This window comes from Pseudophryne corroboree, chromosome 7 (assembly GCF_028390025.1).
Source record: "Pseudophryne corroboree isolate aPseCor3 chromosome 7, aPseCor3.hap2, whole genome shotgun sequence".
Taxonomy (NCBI): domain Eukaryota; kingdom Metazoa; phylum Chordata; class Amphibia; order Anura; family Myobatrachidae; genus Pseudophryne; species Pseudophryne corroboree.
In genome coordinates, this window is record NC_086450.1 from 72155379 (window position 1) to 72165769 (window position 10391).

The 10391-nt window shown below is 39.4% G+C and overlaps 1 pseudogene; it reads left to right on the forward strand.

Annotated features, from left to right (window-relative positions):
• The first annotated feature begins 8350 nt into the window (after nucleotides 1-8350).
• Nucleotides 8351-8469, forward strand: LOC134947150 (5S ribosomal RNA; annotated as a pseudogene).
• The last annotated feature ends 1922 nt before the right edge of the window (nucleotides 8470-10391 follow it).

A 10391-nucleotide genomic window follows, 5' to 3' on the forward strand; every position in this document is an offset into this window, starting at 1 on the left:
CAGTGATACATTTTGGGATGGTACCTAAAGTTTAAAATAGAAATTGGGGCACTTTTGGAATTTTCATTTTTGACCAAAATCGATGGGTCCGGGGCTTAGGGAATTTCTCATATGACACAAAATGGTCCATGCTCCTGTTCAAAAATCATGCTCTGAAATCAACTTCTGTCACCTCAGTGATACATTTTGCGATGGTACCTAAAGTTTTAAGCAGAAATTGGGGCACTTTTGGAATTTTCATTTTTGACCAAAATCGATGGGTCCGGGGCTTAGGGAATTTCTCATATGACACAAAATGGTCCATGCTCCTGTTCAAAAATCATGCTCTGAAATCAACTTCTGTCACCTCAGTGATAAATTTTGCGATGGTACCTAAAGTTTAAAGCAGAAATTGGGGCACTTTTAGAATAATCATTTTTGACCAAAATCGATGGGTCCGGGGCTTAGGGAATTTCTCATATGCCACAAAACGGTCCAAGCTCCTGTTCAAAAATCATGCTCCGAAATCAACTTCTGTCACCTCAGTGATACATTTTGGGATGGTACCTAAATTTTAAAGCAGAAATTGGAGCACTTTTGGAATAATCATTTTTGACCAAAATCAATGGGTCCGGGCCTTAGGGAATTAGTCATACACCGCAAAACGGTCCCAGATCCTGTTCAAAAATCATGCTCCGAAATCATCTTCTGTCACCTCAGTGATACATTTTGGGATGGTACCTAAAGTTTAAAGCCAAAATTGGGGCACTTTTGGAATTTTCTATTTTGACCAAAATCAATGGGTCCGTGGCTTAGTGAATTTCTTTACAACACAAAATGGTTCAAGCTCCTGTTCAAAAATTATGCTCCGAAATCAACTTCTGTCACCTCAGTGATACATTTTTGGATGGTACCTAAATTTTAAAGCAGAAATTGAGGCACTTTCGGAATTTTCATTTTTGACCAAAATCGATGGGTCAGGGGCTTAGGGAATTTCTCATATGCCACAAAACAGTCCAAGCTTCTGTTCAAAAATCATGCTCCGAAATCAACTTCTGTCACCTCAGTGATACATTTTGGGATGGTACCTAAAGTTTAAAGCAGAAATTGGGACACTTTTGGAATTTTCATTTTTGACCAAAATCGATGGGTCCATGGCTTAGTGAATTTCTTTACAACACAAAATGGTTGAAGCTCCTGTTCAAAAATTATGCTCCGAAATCAACTTCTGTCACTTTAGTGATACATTTTGGAATAGTACCTAAAGTTTCAACAAGAAATTGGGGCCCTTTTGGAATTTTCATTTTTTTTTTAAAAATCGGGGCCGGGGCTTAGGGATTTTCTCATACGCCACAAAACGGTCAAAGCTCCTGTTCAAAAATCATGCTCCGAAATCAACTTCTGTCACCTCAGTGATACATTTTGCGATGGTACCTAAAGTTTAGAGCAGAAATTGGGGCACTTTTGGAATTTTCATTTTTGACCAAAATCGATAGGTCAGGGGCTTAGGGAATTTCTCATATGTCACAAAACGGTCCAAGCTCCTGTTCAAAAATCATGTTCCGAAATCAACTTCTGTCACCTCAGTGATATATTTTGGGATGGTACCTAAATTTTAAAGCAGAAATTGGAACACTTTTGGAATAATCATTTTTGACCAAAATCGATGGGTCCGGGAATTAGGGAATTTCTCATATGCCACAAAACGGTCCAAGCTCCTGTTCAAAAATCATGCTCCGAAATCAACTTCTGTCACCTCAGTGATATATTTTGGGATGGTACCTAAAGTTTAAAGCAGAAATTGGGACACTTTTGGAATTTTCATTTTTGACCAAAATCGATGGGTCCATGGCTTAGTGAATTTCTTTACAACACAAAATGGTTGAAGCTCCTGTTTAAAAATTATGCTCCGAAATCAACTTCTGTCACTTTAGTGATACATTTTGGAATAGTACCTAAAGTTTCAACAAGAAATTGGGGCCCTTTTGGAATTTTCATTTTTTTTTTAAAAATCGGGGCCGGGGCTTAGGGATTTTCTCATACGCCACAAAACGGTCCAAGCTCCTGTTCAAAAATCATGCTCCGAAATCAACTTCTGTCACCTCAGTGATACATTTTGCGATGGTACCTAAAGTTTAGAGCAGAAATTGGGGCACTTTTGGAATTTTCATTTTTGACCAAAATCGATGGTTCCGGGGCTTAGGGAATTTCTCATATGCCACAAAATGGTCCAAGCTCCTGTTCCAAAATTATGCTCCGAAATCAACTTCTGTCACTTCAGTGATACATTTTGGAATAGTACCTAAAGTTTCAACAAGAAATTGGGCCCCTTTTGGAATTTTCATTTTTGACCAAAATCGATGGGTCAGGGGCTTAGGGAATTTCTCATATGCAGCAAAACAGTCCAAGCTCCTGTTCAAAAATCATGCTCCGAAATCAACTTCTATTACCTCAGTGATACATTTTGCAATGGTACCTAAAGTTTAAAGCAGAAATTGGGGCACTTTTAGAATAATCATTTTTGACCAAAATCGATGGGTCCGGGCCTTAGGGAATTAGTCATACACCGCAAAACGGTCCCAGATCCTGTTCAAAAATCATGCTCCGAAATCATCTTCTGTCACCTCAGTGATATATTTTGGGATGGTACCTAAAGTTTAAAGCCAAAATTGGGGCACTTTTAGAATTTTCTATTTTGACCAAAATCAATGGGTCCGTGGCTTAGTGAATTTCTTTACAACACAAAATGGTTCAAGCTCCTGTTCAAAAATTATGCTCCGAAATCAACTTCTGTCACCTCAGTGATACATTTTTGGATGGTACCTAAATTTTAAAGCTGAAATTGTGGCAGTTTTGGAATTTTCATTTTTGACCAAAATCGATGGGTCAGGGGCTTAGGGAATTTCTCATAACAACAAAAATACTTTCTCAGTAACCACAGTCCTCTGTACACAAACGGGCACAGTCCCATATACAATTAACATGAGCTTTAATTTAAAGCAGGAACTGTCCTATAAACACAGAAATAGAGAAAATTTAGATGAGATTTTTCCCAGCAACATAGTGGATACAGAACCACACACTAACTGGGAATCTGATTTTGTACAACTCAAACAACTACTGCATAAGGAAATAAGAACCAGTTGGGACCTCACTACACTGGAGAATTATCTTAAGAACAAAATTGTACCACGCGGCCTTAGGCCAAGAGTCTTTCCCACTTTCAACCTAGCGAGTGAAAACCTTAAAACTGATTGGGATAACAGTCTCCTTAAGTGTTCCATGGAACTCATGGACATTTTGATCAAACATAACCATCTCATACTTGAAGGCTGCGAACGTGATCTGGACGAACTAAGTAAGAAATTGGAGCCCTGGGAGAAGGACACACAATTTCAACGCTGTTTCGAGAAAAACAAACAAGACCTTCTAACATATGAACAAACTATCATCGATAGGAAAATAAATAAATTTGCTAGAGACAAAAAGGACTTTGTATCGGGCAAAATATTCAAGTGGAACAAACCATCTTGGCAACCACGACCCCCCAGAAACCCTGAACACTACTCCTCATCAGACATAGAAACATCTGGAGCTGAAGACATTCCGGAATATACCCCCAACGCATCGTTAACCACGAACTTCAGAAGTGAGGGTAACAGCTCCACCCAATATCATCAACAACATTTTTTAGGGGATCCCCCCAGGGGAAGGGGATCAAGGCACCCAGCAAACGAAAGACAAGGAGGGGGCGCAAGAGGAGGAAGAGGCCGTCAACAACAGTGGGATCAACTACCACCGAGGAGACAACCAGTACGGAATTCACGCAGAAGGTAACTTCAGACTTCCCAACACCAACTGACACCTCTTCACAACTCAAGATCATCAACCTTTCAGCACACATTTTAGATCACGATCAAATCCAAGTTCTGAGCAAAGGCCTCTCCTATTCTCCAACTGAAAAGTTTAACAGATTTAAATGGGAAAAAGATTTAAAACTATTTAGTAGAAAGTTACTTCTCACGAAATTTCATAACAAAATAGCTACCTCTAAAACTGACTGCACCCAATCTTATCAGACCGAAACAGGCGACAACATGAATACATCAGATCTGTCAGGACTCGAACTGGAAGCACTGGAGGCCCTTCAATCTTTGGAATCAGAATCAACACCGACTACAGACACCCAGTGGGAAGTCAGCACGAGGGTCATTTGCAAGAAAAGGTCTTCATTCTTTCCAACAGAGCAGACGAGCCCAGAGATACAGATATTTACCAAATTAGTCTCTCAAGAATTTGACCACATACACCTTCGGAAGACCAGAAGTTTGCACAATTCCAATCTATCCAGGAAAGAACTAAATGCCCTAAGAGAGATTGAATCATGGCAGGACGTTATTATTAAGCCATCGGACAAAGGGGGAAACGTGGTGTTATGGCCTCGAAATCAATATATACAGGAAGCATATCGACAGCTGGAAGACCAAACGTGCTATCAAAGAGTATTACTGAACCCCATGGAAAATTACAAGATATTATACAACCGGATTCTTACCGATGCACATGTGGAAGGAACTATAACATCTTCAGAATATCAGTATCTCCAGACAACACATCTCAGTATTCCCACATTTTATATGCTCCCCAAGATACATAAGAACATGAGGCAACCACCTGGAAGACCAATCGTATCGGGGATAGGATCTCTGACCGAAAAAGCCAGTATTTTTGTCGATTTACATCTACGACACCACGTTTTGGGTCTCCCTTCCTTTGTCCAAGACACCACAGACGTTCTTCGCAAGATTCATGATGTTAAACTGGAAACAAACCAATATTTAGTCTCTCTGGACGTTGAGGCACTATACACTTCAATTGACCATGATAGAGGACTTGAAGCTGTCAACTACTTCATGAACATGGAAGGTATGGAGAAATTCCATGTGTTCCTTGCTGACTTACTCCAATTTATACTCAGTCACAATCTCTTCACCTTCAACAACAGATTCTTTTTACAGACCAGGGGCACAGCTATGGGGGCAGCGTGTGCCCCCACGTACGCCAATATTTTCTTAGGATGGTGGGAACGCGAATTTGTGTTCACGGACAGCAACGATGTTTTTACATCCAACATCATCATGTGGGTAAGGTACATCGATGATATTTTGATGATATGGGAAGGTGACGTACAGATGCTTCTCCTATTCATTGAACATCTCAACAACAATAACCTCAATATCCGACTTACCCATCATATCAGTCAAGATGAACTCCCATTTCTGGATGTGCTAATTTATAAAGATGAAAGCAAAATGCTCTCAACAAAACTGTATAGGAAGGAGACATCTTCAAACACTCTGTTACATCAAACCAGTTCCCATTTTCCTCCAACAATTATGAACATACCGAAGGGGGAATATCTACGTTTAAGAAGGAACTGCTCTAACGATCAGGACTTTGCGGATCAAAGCAAAGACCTCTCGAAGAGACTACGGGAGAGAGGATACAGCAATACCTCTATCAAGAAAGCCAGTAGAAACATTCAGACTATCCAGAGAGAGCATTTAATCTTTGAAAAGAAACAAAAGAAACAAGAGGACAATACCATCAGATTTGTAGGTGGTTTCTGTCGAGAGTGGCATCAGGTAAAACAAGCTATCCAAAAACACTGGGGAATCCTCCATTTGGATCCCACCTTATCTCAAAAACTTGGACCACAAGTATCCATGAGCTGGCGGAGATCGAGAAATTTGAAAGACAGACTGGTGTCCAGCCATTTCCAAACAACACAAGGTAAATTACAACCCACGATCGGCACACATCCATGTGGTCACTGTAGAGCATGTCAATACATCCTCAAGACTGATCATATCCAGGACCGCTATGGTAAAGACATTAAACTTAGACACTTTATTAACTGCTCAACAGAAGGAGTGATCTACTGTATAGTGTGCACCTGTGGACAAAGATATGTGGGCATGACGACCAGAGCCTTCAAGCAAAGAATTTTGGAACACGTTGGATCCATCCGCAATGCGACTAAAGACTTACAAAAAATGAAGCAAATCACCTCTGTAGCACGACATTTTGTTTCCAATCACGCAGGTCAGTGGAATGAACTCAGAGTTTGTGGACTAGAGCAAGTCAAACTTGGAATACGAGGAGGAGATTGGACCAATACCCTTTTACGGAAGGAGTGTGAGTGGACTTTCAGATTGGACTCACTACACCCTCAAGGACTCAATGAAACTATTAATTTTGGCGCTTTCCTTCCAACTTGATCATATCGTTATTATATATAAGTAATCACGTTGGTAATAACTATCCCAGCAGGGACCACTTTTGTTAATGTCATCATATCCTTCTTTTCCATATATAGATATCTTTCACCTACTCACCAGCAGCATATTATCTCTTTTTTTTTTTTTTACGCATTCTGCACATATCTATCTCCTGAGTATTCAACATCCTCCTCTCTCCCACACACTATCAGCATCCATCTTCATCACTATTCATAGCATGCCCCCACTATACCTTATTGCAGTTATCCACTATATAACACCATCCATTTCTGTCAACTCCCCCCCCCCAAACCCCCCCCACCCCCCCCTCCCCCCCCGTTCCTCCTTTCATTTTTTACACACACATTCACTCCCATTACAATACCCTAATTCAACATTTAAGCACCACTTATCAATACTGTTGCTTACCATTCATTTACATATATATATATAAAAAATTCCTTTCCTATTTTCTTCATAATTCCTTTTCCTTTCCATTTCCTATTTTTTTCCTTTTATATATTTTTTTCCTTTTTTTTCCTTTTCATTTTTTACATATGTGTAAAATTACTTATATTTATTATATTATATAATCTGTACAAAAAAACCCTTATAATATCACATGTAGACAGTTTTCATCTCATTTCCAAAGATACTTTTTATAGTTAAGTGCAGTTAATTTATTCATTAATTGCCCACATTTGCTCTAACATGTGCAGGACATTCTTTTAATTTGTAGCTCACCACACGCAGTCAGACCCTATCATCATAATTACTAATAGGCGCAGCCAATTAGCAATCACCACAGCAGATTTAAACCGGGTCTGTACATCCAGTGTTCACACTACCCGTGAACAAGCTAACTGTGAAACGTACGTTGGGGGAGGTGGACGTGGTCACGGTGAGTGCGCTCACGTGACCAGCAGACCGGCAGGAGAGGAGATCAGGCGAGCCGCAGAGACACACAGCTCGTCAAGCCGAGCTGTCAGCGGCACTCAGCAAGCAGGACACAGGCGGATATAAGTATATTTTTTCCATATCCTGCACATTTCTCGTCTCCCTCTCTCTAGCCACGCACAGATGTAATTCAACAGCATGTGCATTGGTCTCTTTTTTCGGCACATCCATGCCACTTACTTAAGGCATTATTCACTGTATATGGAAAATTTTTTTTTTTGCTTTCTAGTGCTATCAACACATAGGTTGATTCTTTGACACTCTTTGTGTCAATTTGTGGCTGACACATTATAATCAGTAACAATTTGTTATCCTCTATAGCTGTAGCAATTACAGTACAGGTGTCGTCACTCCCTTATCTCTGTATAAGCAGCACTGTTTTTTTACACAGGTCTCAAATACAGGCATAAAATCAAGATATACACACTTGCTATTATAGCACAAATGATATTTGGCATGTCACAATTCTGATTGATTTATTGTGGTCACACTGTGTATACTTGACTATTTGTTTCCTTACTGAAAGCATAACAATTCAACAAGATTTTTACAAAGACAGCATGTGGTATTTCAGGCTCTAATTATGTATTTAGCCTCAGTGTGGATAATAGAGACTGCGTCTCTGGAGATATATTCCTTATCTACCTATCCACTTCTGCTAATCTGTCCCGTTTTTCAGCTGATAAATATGTTTTCTAGTGTATTTCCATTTCCTGCCCTATATTTTCTGTGAAAGTGGAGGGGGAGGATGGTGGATTCATTTAGATCATTACAGTTTCAGCTTTAATCACATTACATTATTTGAAACATATTTATGATTTGATGTTCACCAATCTTGTTGGCATGTCATCAGTATAACAAGGGTCCATTCTTGCCCTACCATATGTGAACAATTTTGGAATGATGTTGCATAGCACAAAAAAAGCAACATACAGGCGGCTCCATTTGGCAAAACCGACTGACCATATGATTTAAACCTCCGTATACCTATACATTTGGAATACAATTTGGTGCAATGACGGTCAAACATATGTCTCTTTTCCAAGAGATCATCTGCCCATCTTAACAACCAGGTTCATGGTGTATTTTATAGCTGCATACCAGCTGCAGGTTTTTGCCTCTTCAAACCTAAAATCTACTACCATACCACACCTTACATGCCCAATCTCGTCCGATCTTGGAAGCAATACGGTGTTGGGCCTGGTCAGTACTTAGGTGGTTGACCACTAAGGAATACCTGGTGTTGTAGGTTTTTCTTGACGGCAATACTCCGGCTATTGCACTAATAAATTAAAAAATTATTACCTGGCGGGCATTTCTTGGTCTTGCCGCATTCCATGCCGTATTTTTGCCTTATATATATGTTTTCATCTATATATTCACAGTCGTAATTCCAAAACAACAATCTTGTGTGTACTCTAATTTTATCCAAAAATAATTAAAGGTTACGTTTTAATATCTACCTCATTATGCATAAATCTTAATCACAATTGTTTCCAAGAGCGAGTGCTCCCAACAAGGGTCACTTTTCCTTTTTCTCCTCTCTTTATTACCTATGTAATAGACCCATGGGAGCACCATCGATAATCACCCTTTTTTCTACCTATGAAAGAACTCTTTTTGCTTAATGGTAGATGGTGATAAACTCCGGAAGTTTTTCCGGCTGGTCGGTTTTCTTGGAAACACATACAAATTATTTATTCATTCAACATCACTAAGTCCTGTGCGGCATCCTTAACCGAATTTTTTATGGAATTTCTCATATGCCACAAAACGGTCTAAGCTCCTGTTCAAAAATCATGCTCCGAAATCAACTTCTGTCACCTCAGTGATATATTTTGGGATGGTACCTAAAGTTTAAAACAGAAATTGGGACACTTTTGGAATTTTCATTTTTGACCAAAATCGATGGGTCCATGGCTTAGTGAATTTCTTTACAACACAAAATGGTTGAAGCTCCTGTTTAAAAAATATGCTCCGAAATCAACTTCTGTCACTTTAGTGATACATTTTGGAATAGTACCTAAAGTTTCAACAAGAAATTGGGGCCCTTTTGGAATTTTCATTTTTTTTTTTAAAAATCGGGGCCGGGGCTGAGGGATTTTCTCATATGCCACAAAACGGTCCAAGCTCCTGTTCAAAAATCATGCTCCGAAATCAACTTCTGTCACCTCAGTGATACATTTTGCGATGGTACCTAAAGTTTAGAGCAGAAATTGGGGCACTTTTGGAATTTTCATTTTTGACCAAAATCGATGGGTCAGGGGCTTAGGGAATTTCTCATATGCCACAAAATGGTCCAAGCTCCTGTTCCAAAATTATGCTCCGAAATCAACTTCTGTCACTTCAGTGATACATTTTGGAATAGTACCTAAAGTTTCAACAAGAAATTGGGCCCCTTTTGGAATTTTCATTTTTGACCAAAATCGATGGGTCCGGGGCTTAGGGAATTTCTCATATGCCGCAAAATGGTCCAAGCTCCTGTTTAAAAATCATGCTCCGAAATCAACTTCTATTACCTCAGTGATACATTTTGGGATGGTACCTAAATTTTAAAGCAGAAATTGGAGCACTTTTGGAATAATCATTTTTGACCAAAATCAATGGGTCCGGGCCTTAGGGAATTAGTCATACACCGCAAAACGGTCCCAGATCCTGTTCAAAAATCATGCTCCGAAATCATCTTCTGTCACCTCAGTGATACATTTTGGGATGGTACCTAAAGTTTAAAGCCAAAATTGGGGCACTTTTGGAATTTTCTATTTTGACCAAAATCAATGGGTCCGTGGCTTAGTGAATTTCTTTACAACACAAAATGGTTCAAGCTCCTGTTCAAAAATTATGCTCCGAAATCAACTTCTGTCACCTCAGTGATACATTTTGGGATGGTACCTAAATTTTAAAGCAGAAATTGGGGCACTTTTGGAATTTTCATTTTTGACCAAAATCGATGGGTCAGGGGCTTAGTTCTCATATGCCACAAAACAGTCCAAGCTTCTGTTCAAAAATCATGCGCCGAAATCAACTTCTGTCACCTCAGTGATACATTTTGGGATGGTACCTAAAGTTTAAAGCAGAAATTGGGACACTTTTGGAATTTTCATTTTTGACCAAAATCGATGGGTCCATGGCTTAGTGAATTTCTTTACAACACAAAATGGTTGAAGCTCCTGT